This window comes from Perognathus longimembris, chromosome 4 (assembly GCF_023159225.1).
Source record: "Perognathus longimembris pacificus isolate PPM17 chromosome 4, ASM2315922v1, whole genome shotgun sequence".
Lineage (NCBI taxonomy): Eukaryota > Metazoa > Chordata > Mammalia > Rodentia > Heteromyidae > Perognathus > Perognathus longimembris.
Window position 1 is genome coordinate 46,552,145 of NC_063164.1, and position 14,613 is coordinate 46,566,757.

At 37.0% G+C, this 14,613-nt stretch overlaps 1 protein-coding gene across 7 annotated transcripts in view; it reads right to left on the bottom strand.

The window, feature by feature from the left end:
• The window catches only part of Osbpl6 (oxysterol binding protein like 6), a 185,685-nt gene that overhangs the window by 89,048 nt on the left and 82,024 nt on the right, over positions 1–14,613 (bottom strand). For 6 of the 7 annotated variants that reach the window (XM_048345177.1, XM_048345179.1, XM_048345173.1 and 3 more), the window contains exon 2: positions 8,793–8,988. The exons of the other annotated variant lie outside the window; for it this stretch is intronic. The gene's annotated coding sequence lies outside the window, so the exon portion shown is untranslated. The remainder of the gene's footprint in view (positions 1–8,792; positions 8,989–14,613) is intronic. 7 annotated transcript variants of the gene reach the window in all.

Here is a 14,613-nt window from a genome sequence, read left to right on the forward strand (position 1 = left end):
TCAAGGCACAGTACTGGCCCCCAAAAACATCTCATAGCTTTTGAAACCCATCCCAAATTTTTTCCCAGGTATGAAACTCTTTATATCAGTTTCCTCATCTATGAAATAGGAAGAACTCTGCTTTGGGAGTTTTGAGAAATAAATGAAATAATCTGGAAAAATGCTTATTGTTACTCTGTATGCTCTTCTAAAGCCCATCTTCCAAACTGCTCAGTGAGGGGACACAGCTTCAAGGACATGATGTGTATTTTTTTCTCCTCCGCTCTCCCCTCCTTTCTTTCTTCCTCTTCCTTCCCATTCTCTTCCTTATTATCTTTGAATACAAAGGAATACATTGCCTCTTGATCAGAGTCACCCCTCCTCCCCATCACAATCTCTTTCTTTAGCATTGGTTTCTTCTGTAAGCACTCAGGACACTAAGTCTTAAAAATAAAAATTTTGGGACTGATTTGATCTATAATGATATTTCATGAAAATCTATTATGAAAGGGTATGATAATTTTCTATTGAAGCATAATGAACATTGTAGTAGATAAGCAATTTTTGAAAACCTACAAAAAGTAGAAACAAATGTATAGGTTTAAATATTGTTAAACAATTTTTGTCACATATTTTTATTAAAAATAAAGTCCACACACCAACACAAGTAAGAGAATTACTGCTGGACAATGATGGCTCTGCTTATCATCCTATCTACTCAGGAGGCTGAGATCTGAGGATTGCAGTTTCATAAAAGAACTGTGAGAAAAATCTGTGAGACTCTTATCTTCAATTAACCAGCAAAAATCTGGAAGTGGAGCTGTGGCTCAAGTGGCAGAGCATCAACCTTGAATGACAAAGGCAAGGAAGAGTGCGAGGGCCTGAGTTCAAGACCCAGTACTGGCATACAAATGCCACACACAGATAAGAGAATTATTAAATATCACACTAAGATTATTTTATTGTGAAAATATCTGAGATATTTATATTTGAGATCCACATAGTGTTAGACCTGTAGTATATTACAGTTGATAAAGAAATAAACTTCAAAAGCTGGACACCAGTGCTTCACATCTATAATCCTAGCTACTTAGGAGGCTGAGAATGAGAGGATCACAAGTTCAAGGCCCAGGCAAAGCAGAAAAATTCTTGAGACCTCTTTAACAACTCATATTTGGGTACAGTGGCCTACATCTGTCATCCACACTACACAAAAGGATAGACTGGGAGGGTTGTAGTTGGAGGGCATCTCAGGCAGAGAAGTTCTCCAAACATCTTCTCAATCCATAGCTGAGTAGGGTGGAATACGCCTGTGATCCTAGCCAGTGATGGAAAGCCTAATGTACACAAATTGTGTCTCAGGTGCAAGACCTTCTCCTAAAAATAATCAATGAAAAATAAGGCAGCAGGTGTGGCTCTGTAGTGATGCCATCATTATCTAGTAATACCTACCGATGCTCATAGAATAAAACAATGCATTTATCCTATGTGTGAGATATCTTGTGACATAGCTGAAATACAAATTGAATCCTAAGTCTAGGACATGCTGTCAATGAACATATGGTGAATAATAATAATTTTTTTGTTTTTCTGAAATATACTGTTTGAATAAAATGCTCAAAAGGATAAAGAATAAAAAGACTACGGACTTCTTTCATAGTTGTGTATCCTAAAGATTTTCTCCTACCTTCTTCCTATATTTTTCTGTAATTTCAATCTGAAATCCATTTTCAGTTTCTTTTGCATATTTTGTTTTGTCTTTGGATGTCCAATTGTTCAAGCATCAATTGTTGAAAAGAGCATCCCTTTTCACTGACTTGCTTTGGAACATTTATCAAAAATTATTTGAACATTAAATAAAAGGGTCAAAAGCAAATAAATTCTATGTGAGTTCTTTTAGATTGTCAAAATTTAATTGTAACATGAAGCACTTAGGAAAACAGGATTTGTCTAGAGCAAAAGTGAGCCCTGGGACTAAGGTCTAGAATGAATGAGCATTCAGGTGTGGCCCTCAAACACTGCCATTCTCCCTGCAGCTGCGTTAGTTTGGCTTCTTTGCAAATCTAAGCAACACTGTGATTCAGTATTCATTTTGGCATATTTTTATTTTAAATGTTTTGTTTTGGCATGACTTAAGATTTGTGGGATAATTTCAGAGCTACGACAGCCAAATTTTCATATACCCATCACCTAGGCATTCTTTTGTTTTCACTAGTTTTTCAGAAGCTGACAAAACAAGAGATTTTAATCTGAAGGTTACACTACTTAGAGCACCAGTTGGAAATAAAAGATATTTGGAAGCAGCTTTAAATGCCAACTCTGTCATTATTGTTTAAGTGAACTCTACAGTACCATCACATTTAGTATTTGACATATGAAAGTGTAGCTCTCAGCTCCAGTATCATGTAGAACATGGGCAGCACTCCATCACCGCCTACCACAGAGTTTCCATTTCTTTCCCAATATTTCTTCTGATGTAACGATGTCACATCATTTGTGCATTAGCTTGCTGTTTACCTCCAGGGTCCTCACTGTCTTATATCTTCTCTCACTGACATAACCCTGGACCAAGAATAGTGCTTGGTAGATATTGAGTACATACTCTACACAGTCTTTTGTGGGAATATGTAAGAATAACTGCACGCATGCATACTTATATAAAGGACTAAATACTCTGTATATAGGAGGGATGATGTAAGACACATCTATTAAAAATACATCTAAAAGATTCATCTATTGAGACTGTTAGTTCTAAAGTTTCAAATCAAATGTCTAAATCTACCACCACCCATGCACAATTGAACTTGGGAGAACTGGTGCATTACTCCATCACCTTTATAGTCAGTACTGAAAAATTTGTTTAGATTTTGTTACTTTGAAAGCCAAATCTTTCCAATTATTTCGAAGATTTGTGTTGTTGGTCACTGTCCACAGTACTTCCCTACATTATTCATTTAATGGGCAAAGTCAATGAAGTAAAAATTGAAATTATCCTCGATGTTAGACAAATTTATATACTACTTATTCTTCTGTATATTAAAGATGGAAAAAATTCACAAATTGGACTCCCATGGTCTGGGAATGAGATACTTCAATATGATAGGCTAAATGTTTACAAGGCTAAAGGGGGAATACATCATCTGCTTCTTCGCTCCCACTAACCACTAACTCTGAGATTCAGGTTCAAGGAATTTCCTAGTTGGAGGGAAGAGGAAGAAGGGATGGAGGAAAAGAAAGAAGAAGGGAGAGAGAAACTACCTACCCCACATCTTCTATGAACACTTATATTATCCTACAGTCAAGTAGTATAAAATGTGTCCAGAAATCAAAATACTTGATGACTTGATCCACAGAAAGAAAAGAAAATCATTTCAGGATAAGTGCTATAAAGTATCCATTTAGCAAACAAAATGTAAAAGGATGTTGCAACTGGGGTACATTCAGGCCCTGTGCTCCATTTGAAGCATTAATCTTTTTCTTTCTGGGCCTGCACCACAATAAAGGGTGGACACTATGAAATACATTCAATGTGGTACAAACTGATCTACCATCCAAAAAGCACACAAATCCCACTGTCACTCCTGGAACATCTCCTACCTATGATGTAATGAGTTGCAAATACCTTAAATGATTTGGCAAACTACAGATGTAAAAGACTGACTCTCACTGCCAAGAAACACATAAATATTAATACCATACATGGAGCAAAAGGAAAAATGAATCTTCTGACGTCATGTATAAATTTGAAGGACTGAAAGATGATAATAAAAGCTAGAAAAAAGTCTTCATTATATAAAGATAAAATAATAATTAATCATCTAAGGCTAAGAATACTTAAATCTATTTTATATAGTTAAAGGGTAAAGTAATTTCATAAGGTTAATTTGAGCCAAGATTTTTCAATGAGGAGACTACAAATATGAAAATATATATGGAATCAGGTAATATTAAAAATCCATAAAAGCAATGTGGAAAAATCCACATGAATCAATAACTTTTCTGTTCAAAAATATGTATTTACTACCATGTGTTTTGAAAGGGACTGAATCAATGAAAATCCATGGGGATAAGCACCCTTAATGCCCAACTACAGTTTCTAAAACCCGTTTCCTACTAAAAAGAACCTAGGGCTCCTAGAAATATTAAGTATAAACTTCCTGAGAGAAGTGAAAGTCAACCTATTATCATATCACAAATAAGGTCCAAGAGAGTAATAAAATAAACATACTTCTGGAATGTTCTGTGTCTTGATCTAAAACTGGTTATATGAATGTGTTTAGTATATCATACACAGAGCCAATTTGAAGTGGTTCCCCAAAGTCAAAGAAGGTTTTGTATAAGCCTAGAAGACACTGACAAAAATGCAATTAATTAAAACATAACAAATATGAAATTACATGAAGTGGCAAAAGGAAACTTGTCCTAAAAATGTAAAGAAAATCTATCTTTAGGATGCAAATCCTAAAGCGAATAAATGTAAATCCTCAAGTGAATAACTTGATAAAAGGGGAAATATCCCAGATAAAACACTCAACTGAAGGGGCATAAGAGTTTGAAAAAAGCTTGGTATCCATAATGAGAGTCTGTCTCAAAACAAACAAACACACAAAAAACCAAATGACTATGAGGCCTAAACTTGGAATCTTAATGGATTGTTGGGAACGTCTATAAATTTTAAATATATATATACACACACATATGTACATATATATACACACACATATATATATATACATACACACAGTAAAAATATTTAAGAAAATATCCACCTTTTTCGGGGGATAGCATGTGAGTTTCCCACATTTAAATTTAGCTAATACAACATATAGAGAAGTACTATGTCTATGAAGAGGCTGAGCTTTGAAATGCTTCTATAGTTAAGGCACACTACTACCATATAAAAATTTGGCTAATATCAAATTATCAAAAACATTACTAATGCATTCATTTCAATTCAAAAGATATAGTGCTACAAGACAGACAAAGAACTGTAGTGAAAATCCACTGTGATGTTTTATTGAAGGTTCATCTAAATCTGCGTATGAGTGTTTTTTAAAAAACTTTTTAAAATTTAATTTTGGTGTCAAGGTGATATAGAGAGGGGCTGTTACATATGTAAGGTAGTGAGTACATTCCTTGTCAAACTTGTTATCCCCTCCCTAATTTTTCTCCTACCTTCCCTTCTGCTCAATCCCCCCCCAAGTTGTACAGTTAATTTCCAACATATTGTCTTTTGAGTATCACCGTTGAATTGGTTTGCCCTTTATCCATTGTCTCACCATTTTGAGGTTTGCCTTCCCTCCCCTAATTCAGATAAACCTATATACAATACCCAGAGTACCAAAATCAAATACAATACCAAGAGTACCAAAATCAATTACAGTGACAACATGACTAAACCACAGGAAAGAAATGAAAGAAAAAAGAAATAATTTCACGTTGTACATTAAAAACAACAACAACAGAGAAAAATGTCTTGTTTCCATATCTTGGAATTTATTTCACTTAGCATCATCTTATATGATCGTGTGTAGATAGCTATGGAGCTATTGTGATCCTCTGCTAGCACTATCCTAGACATATACTAATTATTACCAATGAGGAAATGGGAAGACTTGGAAAAAAATTTGAGTGTTTCTGAGTGACAAAAGTTCTGTGCATAAGAGGAGCAACACAGACTGCTCATCCAATCACCTGGTGTCCAGAAGTGAGGGGCTAGAAAATGGACTTTAAATATCTGCAGCTGTGAGTTTTTGCACGGCAAAGGATATAGCTTGCAAGATAAATAGCCCTCAGACTGGGAGAAGATCTTCACTAGCCATACAACAGAAAAAGGCCTAATATATAAAATATACTTAGAACTCAAAAAGTTAAGTTACCCCAAAACAAATCCTCAAAGAAACAACTGTCCCCTCAATAAGTGGGTTAGAGACTTAAAGAGAGACTTCTCTGAAGAGGAAATGGGAATGGCCAAGAGGCACATGAAGAAGTGCTCAACAACCTTGGCCACAAAAGAAATGCAAATCAAAACAATATTGAGATTCCACTTCATCCCAGTAAGAATGTCCATTATCTAGAAAACTAACAACAACAGATGATAAGGGAATGCAGCCAAAAGGAAACACTACTACCCTGATGGTGGGAGTGTAAACTCCTCCAACCACCCTGGAAAGCAGTGTAGAGAGGTTCCTCCGAAGGCTAAACATAGAGCTCCCCTATGACCCAGTAACCCTGCTTTTGGGCGTTTACCCAAAGGATTACAAGCAAGATCACACTAAAGCTACCAGCACAGCTATGTTTATTGCAGCACAATTTACCATTGCTAAAATATGGAACCAACCCAGATGCCCCTCAGTAGATGAATGGATAAAGAAAGTATGGCACATATACACAATGGAATTCTATGCTTCTATTACAAAGAATAACTAGGCCCCATTCATGAGGAAATGGAAAAAATCATACTAAGTGAAGTGAGCCAGACCCAAAGAAACATAAACTTTATAGTTTCACTCGTTGGAAACAATTAGTACTTGTCTAGGATTGTCCTAGCCAAAGAGCACAATAGCTCAATAGAAATGTACATATGACCACATAAGATGATGCTAAGCAAAATTAATTACAAGATTTGGAAATAAATCGTTTATCTTTGTTGTTGTCATTTTCAATGTACCATATGAAATTATGCCTTTTTCTTTTGTCTTCTTCCCCATGATTTTACCTGTGATGTCACGGTAACTGACTGTGGTACACTCGGTATTGTATGTGGGTTTATCAGAACTAGGGAAGGGAAACACTAAAATGGAGAGACAAAGGGTAAAAGGCAAACTAATGCAAAAGCAATACTTACAAGACAATATATTGTAAATCAACTGTACAACTTGAGAAAGGGTGGGGAGAGAACTGAGGAGAGAGGAAGGTGGGAGAAAAATGAAGATGCAGGTAACAAGTTTTATAAGAAAAGTACTCACTGCCTTACATATGAAACTGTAACCCCTCTGTACATTACTTTGACAATAAATAAATCAATCAATTTAAAAAAATACCTGCAGCTGTGCATTCCAAAAGAAGTCAATCAGATGACTCAGTTTTACCTCCCTGAAACCAAAACAGCCAATCAGGCTACTGACCCCTCAGGTTATGCACTTGATGGATGCTGAGAAGAAAACCTTAATATCTGGAAAATATAAGTCTGACTCCATCACCGTGGCAATCAGATCTCTTAACTGACACTAGTGGACCATCTTATTTTGGAAAAGACTTCCTTCTCCAAGGCAAGCCTGGTAGCCAGAAAGTTCTTATTCTCAAAGCTCATGTATTTTATATAAAATGACGAATGGGACCATGATAGCAGAGAATAGCCTGAGGGCAACCAGGTTGCAAGTTCAACACTAAACAGTAGTTTTAAACGACACAGGTATAACAAGAAGTTTCTCCTACCATCAGGACGATGCTACATTTTAGTGAGTCTTGTTTCCTGCTCCACCCAGAGGAGTGGGGTCAGAATTGATGGGGAGTTTCTCTTCAATTATATACCTTGATATTTTACCTATTTATTATGTGTAATAAGTTACAAGTGTATGTAATTACATCTTGTAATTATCATTACAACTGTCTGGGTACATGGCAAATAAGAGTGAGTAGAAGATGCACATCTGCAAAGGTTCCCCAGGCATACAAATGCCACACCTTCTACCTGGGCACCCCTGACTTAGTGATGGCAGAAGTAGGGATGGAATGGATGGGGGAGAGATGAAAGGAAGGATGACAGTGATTAAGATGTACTGTACTCATAAACTGACATGGTGAATTTATACGAAGAAATAATGATGATGATGATAATAATATGTAAACTGGTCTCCAATCTTTTACAGTTAGGACTTTAAAAGAATAATTGTAAACCTAAATACAAGGGCTGTCTCATAAACAAAATGATTCCAAGGTGCATTGCTCACAATCAAGAAACCATACATGCGCACACACACATATATGCGCACACACAAAGAAAAGCACTGAGCTGGGCGCTGGTGGCTCATGCCTGTAATCCTACCTACTTAGGAGGCTGAGATCTGAGGATCTCCATATGAAGCCAGCCCAGGCAGGAAAGTCTGTGAGGCACTTATCTCCAAGTAACTGAGCTGTGGCTCAAGTGGCTAGACTTGAGTGAAACAGCTTAGGGACAGTACTTAAATAGTACTCAGTTCAAATCCCAATAAAGGCACCAAACAATAAACACATTAAAACACAATTTAAAAAGGTATGAAGTTTTGGATAACTTGGAGGGGTGTGACAAAGTTAACAAGTACACCAGAGTCAGTGCTGCCAGTACTATACATTTCAGTTTCATGGAGAAGGAAAATCAACCATCCATTTATTATAATTGACACTAAAGCCAAATGCATTTTCAAAGTATGTTTATGCCTGCCCATGTGGAGTGTTTGCACCTGTGTGTATAAAGAAACAAAGTATAACATTTTAGCCACTTTTGGGTTTGGATCTATAAGCTTGTTACTCAGAAAGGGAAGGGTAGAGCTTTATTTTCATATGACACTAGACTGTAGATAGGAAATTTTAAAAAGTTAAATATTCTTGCATAGTTTTCTATTTCCTACCCTTAAAAAAATACAAGAGAACTTCTTACTGAGGTAACTAACAACTAACCTGGATTATGATTCATTATTTAATATCTGGTTCACAAACAGAAGATAAAAGCATACCTTCCTGTGACTTGCTAATGTCACTAATCTTTTGCTATTATTAAGCACTGCCTATTCTAATCATGCTTTTGGTTGTAAGCTTGTGGTGTTCAAACTCACCTTGTACCTCTGAGTCAGTATTCTATGCTAGCTGTCTGGTCAGAGCTGTTTTATATTGGTTTATCCTCAGATACCTGTAGCTTTTCTCCTTGGGACAGTCTGTTTGTGGTCTGTGGCCACTGATAGGCTATTTGGGTAAATGACACAATAGCTCATAAACTCCTTCTTTTGCTGTTTTCCCAGAAAGGTGCAAAACCTGAAAATAAAAGAGAGACTACAGTCATATACCATATAACTCCATAGAACTGTTCATAGCCTATCAGAAATTCCTGCCAATACACTTTTGGAAGGGAAAGCTCATGCTAGAAGGTGTTTTAGCTGTTTACTTCCTTGGCTCAATCCTATGTAACCACCGAATTCTTCAGTAGTCAGTACCATTACTAATTCATAATTACATTTTACTCAAGAGTTTAGAATGAGAAGCTCTCAAATAATACAGCAAATATTTTTTTTCAAAAGAGGTCAAAGTACATTTTATAGAACTAATTTTATCCCTCCAATTAAATGTAAATCTCACAGGTCTTTTAGTAGCAGTAGACAAGAAGGAGTCTCATCATGTATGCACATTTTGCACATAACGTAAATATGTTATTCTGAGTGCTCTGAGACTATTGCAGTCCTTGTTCTACAAGAGTGGAAGTGTTGCTAAACTTCTAGAGAAAACTTCTTAGCCTAGAAAACTGGCTATGTATGTTATTAAAGAATGCAGTTTTCAATGTGACATTATTTCTTAGAAAGCAAAGAAATAGTGCAAGAATATAAGTATGTTCACTTTAAGGAAAAAAATACATAAGAAGGAACCCAAACTAGAGGCAATACTAGTCACTGTTTTATTCTGAAACACAACCAATCTATCATGTTCATTCATTCCCAAGGTAACTTTAAAAATTACTCTCACATTTGATTTGTTTTCAGATGACCTCTACTCCAGCACACACTGACAAAGATCAGGATTTACTGAAGCAGCAAAAAGTGTGTGTGCCTAGCACCTTGGACCCTGACTGCTCTTTCCACTAAAACATACTTCTTCTAGACCCACTCACTAACCAATTAAACTTAAAAATAAAAGTCTACGGGCATGAGATAATCCCATGCATTTTTGGCCACTCTTTTTAGTACTTTAAGTACTTATACAAAGGGTTACAATTCAACACATCAATTTATGTGTACACAGAGTTAATAAAATTTAATTGCTAATTATGGTGACATCATAGAATAACTAAAGTTATTTTCCATTAAGATTATTACTATTTTTTGTGCAGGTCCTGGAACTTGAACTCAGGGTCTGGGCACTGTCCCTGAAGTTTTGTGTTCAAGCTAGCACTATAGCACTTGAGACAAAGTTCCACTTCCATCTTTTTTGGTGGTTAGAGATGAGTCTCATGGATTTTCCTACCCTAGTTGGCTTAGAACCACATTCTCAGACCCCAACCTCCTAGGATTACAGGTGTGAGCCAACAATATATGGCTAAGATTATTTTTGCAAGCTCAGTTTTAGATCTTTTTATTCTTTGTACATAATTCAAACTATGCTTTTTAACCTCATATAACTAAAAGCAGAAGGTCAGCTATAGAAACTCCCCTAACCACCTCACATGCTCCTTCAGGTGATATACGGATAAGCCTCAGAGAAGGAGAGAACACTGAGAAAAAGGAACCAATGTGGCTAGAGTCCCTGAGCTGAACTCCAGTTCTTTTTGCACATCTCCACCCCCTTTCTCTATGTGAGTCATTCTCTACAACTTCCTACCATCTGAAAACAGGAAGTAGAAATGTAAAGGAGAATAGGGAATCATAGGAGGCCCACTAGGGTTTCCTTTCCTCCCTCTATTCCTCATAGTTGAGGCTCAGGGGAGAGAAGGCTGCCAACACATGAGGAATGAATGATGCTTCTTCACATCCCACCCATCATACATACTTTGTGTGTCTTCACAGACTGTGTAAAGTCAGACCTGAGCCCAAGAAGCACTTTTCCACTTTGATTTTTTCAACCTTACTTAATTAGAAGGCGACACAAAGTAAACATGGGGGTACATACCTGTAATCCCAGTACTCAGGAGGCAGAGCCTGAAGATTTGAGTTCAAGACCAGCTCGGGTAACACAGCAAGACCCTGTCTCAGAAAAGAAGGACCTAGCCACGGCCCTTGTTTTACCTTACACACAAACTGCATTCAAGGCAGAAGTCCAAAGGTGATAAGCTTATAAAGTTCGAGCCAGATTACTCTTTGTGACCACACATGTTGAAGATTAATTCTTAAAGCTCAAGAAATGTACTTACAGGGGGCTGGGGATTTAGCTCAGTGGAAGAGCCGCCTGCCTGCCAAGTGCAAGGCCCTGAGTTCCGTCCTCAGCTCTGGGGAAAAAAGAAAGAAAGAAATGTACTTGCAGAATAGAAGAGGTTGTTTCTTTCTTAAAGCATAAACAATGCTAACGCTTTTTTGTTTTTACAGCACATTTGGTTTTGATCTTGACACACTGACAAAAGGAAGTACATTCTGATTTTACCTTACCCTCTGTGAAGCAAAAAAGGACCCAGCTAAGACAACAGTAAACTAGAAGCTGAGAAGGTTGGAGAGGATGATTTAAACAGTCTTCCACACCAATCAACACACAAGTAGTAGTCTCTGGAAATTTTCAATCAGGAGAGTTTAGTAATTTGGCAATGGTTTCTTTGGAATGTCTCATTCAGGAAACAAATGATCCATTATCTTTGCAATAGAACTTTCCCTCTAAGTCCTGTGACTAATCCTCCCACAGCCTGAATTTTGCCCACCATACACCATGTTCTTGTCTAGTGCATTCTCCCATGTTCCTCTCCTCTCCTATTCCAGCCCATCAGACACTGTGATGAATTCTATCCCAGGCTATGCCACATTGCTATTAAGTAAATGCATAGAATGCAAAATAAAGACAATGCCAGCTCTACTGCTCTATAAAATAATAAAGTCTCTTAAAACAATAAAGAAAACCAAAATAACAAAAGAGAATTCACACAAAATCAGTCATCTATTTAGCAAAGCCTATTTCACAACAAAAAATAAGAAAGGAAAACATGTCAAACTGTTCTCTCTCTCTCTCTCTCTCTCTCTCTCTCTCTGGTGTGGGTATAATATGATTTTATTTCCATGCTCACATCATTTCCATAAACAGGGAATGAGCTCAATACTTTAGGCTAGAATTAAATGTCCTGTCTTTCTTTTTCAGTGAACAGTGGCCCAAGACACAACTATTTTACTATCATGGTCATTTTCCAGTAAAGGTACCCTTAAAACCCTGCAGGAAGAAATAGGGGAAACACTAGGGCTCCTTGGCACAGGTAGACACTTGCTTAATAAAGACCCAGAAACACAACAAATCAAAGAAAGGTTGGACAAATGAGATTGCATCAAACTGCAGAGCTTTTGCACGTCACAAGATATAGCTTGCAAGATAAACAGAAAGGCCTGAGACTGGGAGAAGACCATCACTAGCCATACAACAGAAAAAGGCCTAATATATAAAATATACTTAGAACTCAAAAAGTTAAGTTACCCCAAAACAAATCCTCAAAGAAACAACTGTCCCCTCAATAAGTGGGTTAGAGACTTAAAGAGAGACTTCTCTGAAGAGGAAATGGGAATGGCCAAGAGGCACATGAAAAAGTGCTCAACAACCTTGACCACAAAAGAAATGCAAATCAAAACAACATTGAGATTCCACTTCATCCCAGTAAGAATGTCCATTATCTAGAAAACTAACAACAACAGATGATAAGGGAATGCAGCCAAAAGGAAACACTACTACCCTGATGGTGGGAGTGTAAACTCCTCCAACCACCCTGGAAAGCAGTGTAGAGAGGTTCCTCCAAAGGCTAAACATAGAGCTCCCCTATGACCCAGTAACCCTGCTTTTGGGCATTTACCCAAAGGATTACAAGCAAGATCACACTAAAGCTACCAGCACAACTATGTTTATTGCAGCACAATTTACCATTGCTAAAATATGGAACCAACCCAGATGCCCCTCAGTAGATGAATGGATAAAGAAAGTATGGCACATATACACAATGGAATTCTATGCTTCTATTACAAAGAATAACTAGGCCCCATTCATGAGGAAATGGAAAAAATCATACTAAGTGAAGTGAGCCAGACCCAAAGAAACATAAACTTTATAGTTTCACTCGTTGGAAACAATTAGTACTTGTCTAGGATTGTCCTAGCCGAAGAGCACAATAGCTCAATAGAAATGTACATATGACCACATAAGATGATGCTAAGCAAAATTAATTACAAGATTTGGAAATAAATCATTTATCTTTGTTGTTGTCATTTTCAATGTACCATATGAAATTATGCCTTTTTCTTTTGTCTTTCTTCCCCATGGTTTTACTTGTGATGTCACTGTAACTGACTGTGGTACACTCGGTATTGTATGTGGGCTTATCAGAACTAGGGAAGGGGAACACTAAAATGGAGAGACAAAGGGTAAAAAGCAAACCAATGCAACAGCAATACATACAAAACAATATGCTGTAAACTAACTATACAACTTGGAGGAGGGCGAGGAGCCAGGAAGGTGGGAGAAAAAAGTTTGATAAGAAAAGTACTCACTGCCTTACATATGAAACTGTAACCCCTCTGTACTTTGACAATAATACATTTTTAAAAGATTGTAAATGGGTGAAAAAATCATTGTGTTCCTTCTATTTTTTGGTGCTGGAGTTTAAACTCAGGGTGTTGAACTTGCCAGGCAAGTAAGTGCTCTACCACTAGAGCCATGTCCCCAAGACCTTTCTGCTTTAGTTTATTGTTCAGGTAAGATCTTACATTTTGCTGAGGGGTCAGCCTCAAACTGGACCCTCTTACTTCTGTCTTCTGTAGCTTTGTTTTTTGTTTGTTTCCAAAGGGTCTTGTTATCTTTTTTGTCCCAAACTACAATCTTCCCATCCCCACCTCTCTCTTACCTGGGATTACAGGACTGTACCACCATGCTGACTGGCAGCAGGGTTTTGAACAGAAATGCATTATTTCCATTCCTAACTATGATACACCTAAGTATGCTGAAGTTTTCTTCTATACTGTATCTAAATACATAGAGTATACATTTTAGTGCTACAACACAGTAATTTTTTTATTTTTATTTATTTATTTATTTTTTGCCAGTCCTGGGCTTTGGACTCAGGGCATGAGCACTGTCTCTGGCTTCTTTTTGCTCAAGGCTAGCACCCTGCCACTTGAGCCACAGTGCCACTTCTGGACTTTTTCTATATATGTGGTACTAGGGAATCGAACCCAGGGTTTCATGTATATGAGGCAAGCACTCTTGCCACTAGGCCATATTCCCTGCCCAACATAGTAAATTTTAAGGAAGCAGGTTGCACTAGGGTAATTGCCTGAAGATGACAAATACAAGCTCTAGTCACTATTACCTCACAATTGCTGTGGCTTTCTTGAAATTTATCCAATTTAATCACAGAAGTTAAGATTCACCAGCTAAAATAACACACCAGAGTTTTCTATCTGCCATTAAATGCCAGTTGATTGATACAAACTCATAGTTATTACAAATAACCATTAAAAAACACAGAATAAAGCAGATTTAGAAGTGTAATAAACTTTCTTCCATTAACCACAGATAGAATGAAAAAACCCAAGAGAATAGTGTTTTAAGTTGCAAAAGTAGAGAATGTGCTGTGGACATTAGCAGCATGAAATAGTAATTCTAGCTTGGAATTTGTAGCTCGGTAGTAAAGTAGACCAGCAGAATTTGCTCACAAAGTAGGCAGAGTGAGAACAAGTATGAAAGTCAAGAGCTGGAAAGGGTATTCTATAGGTATAG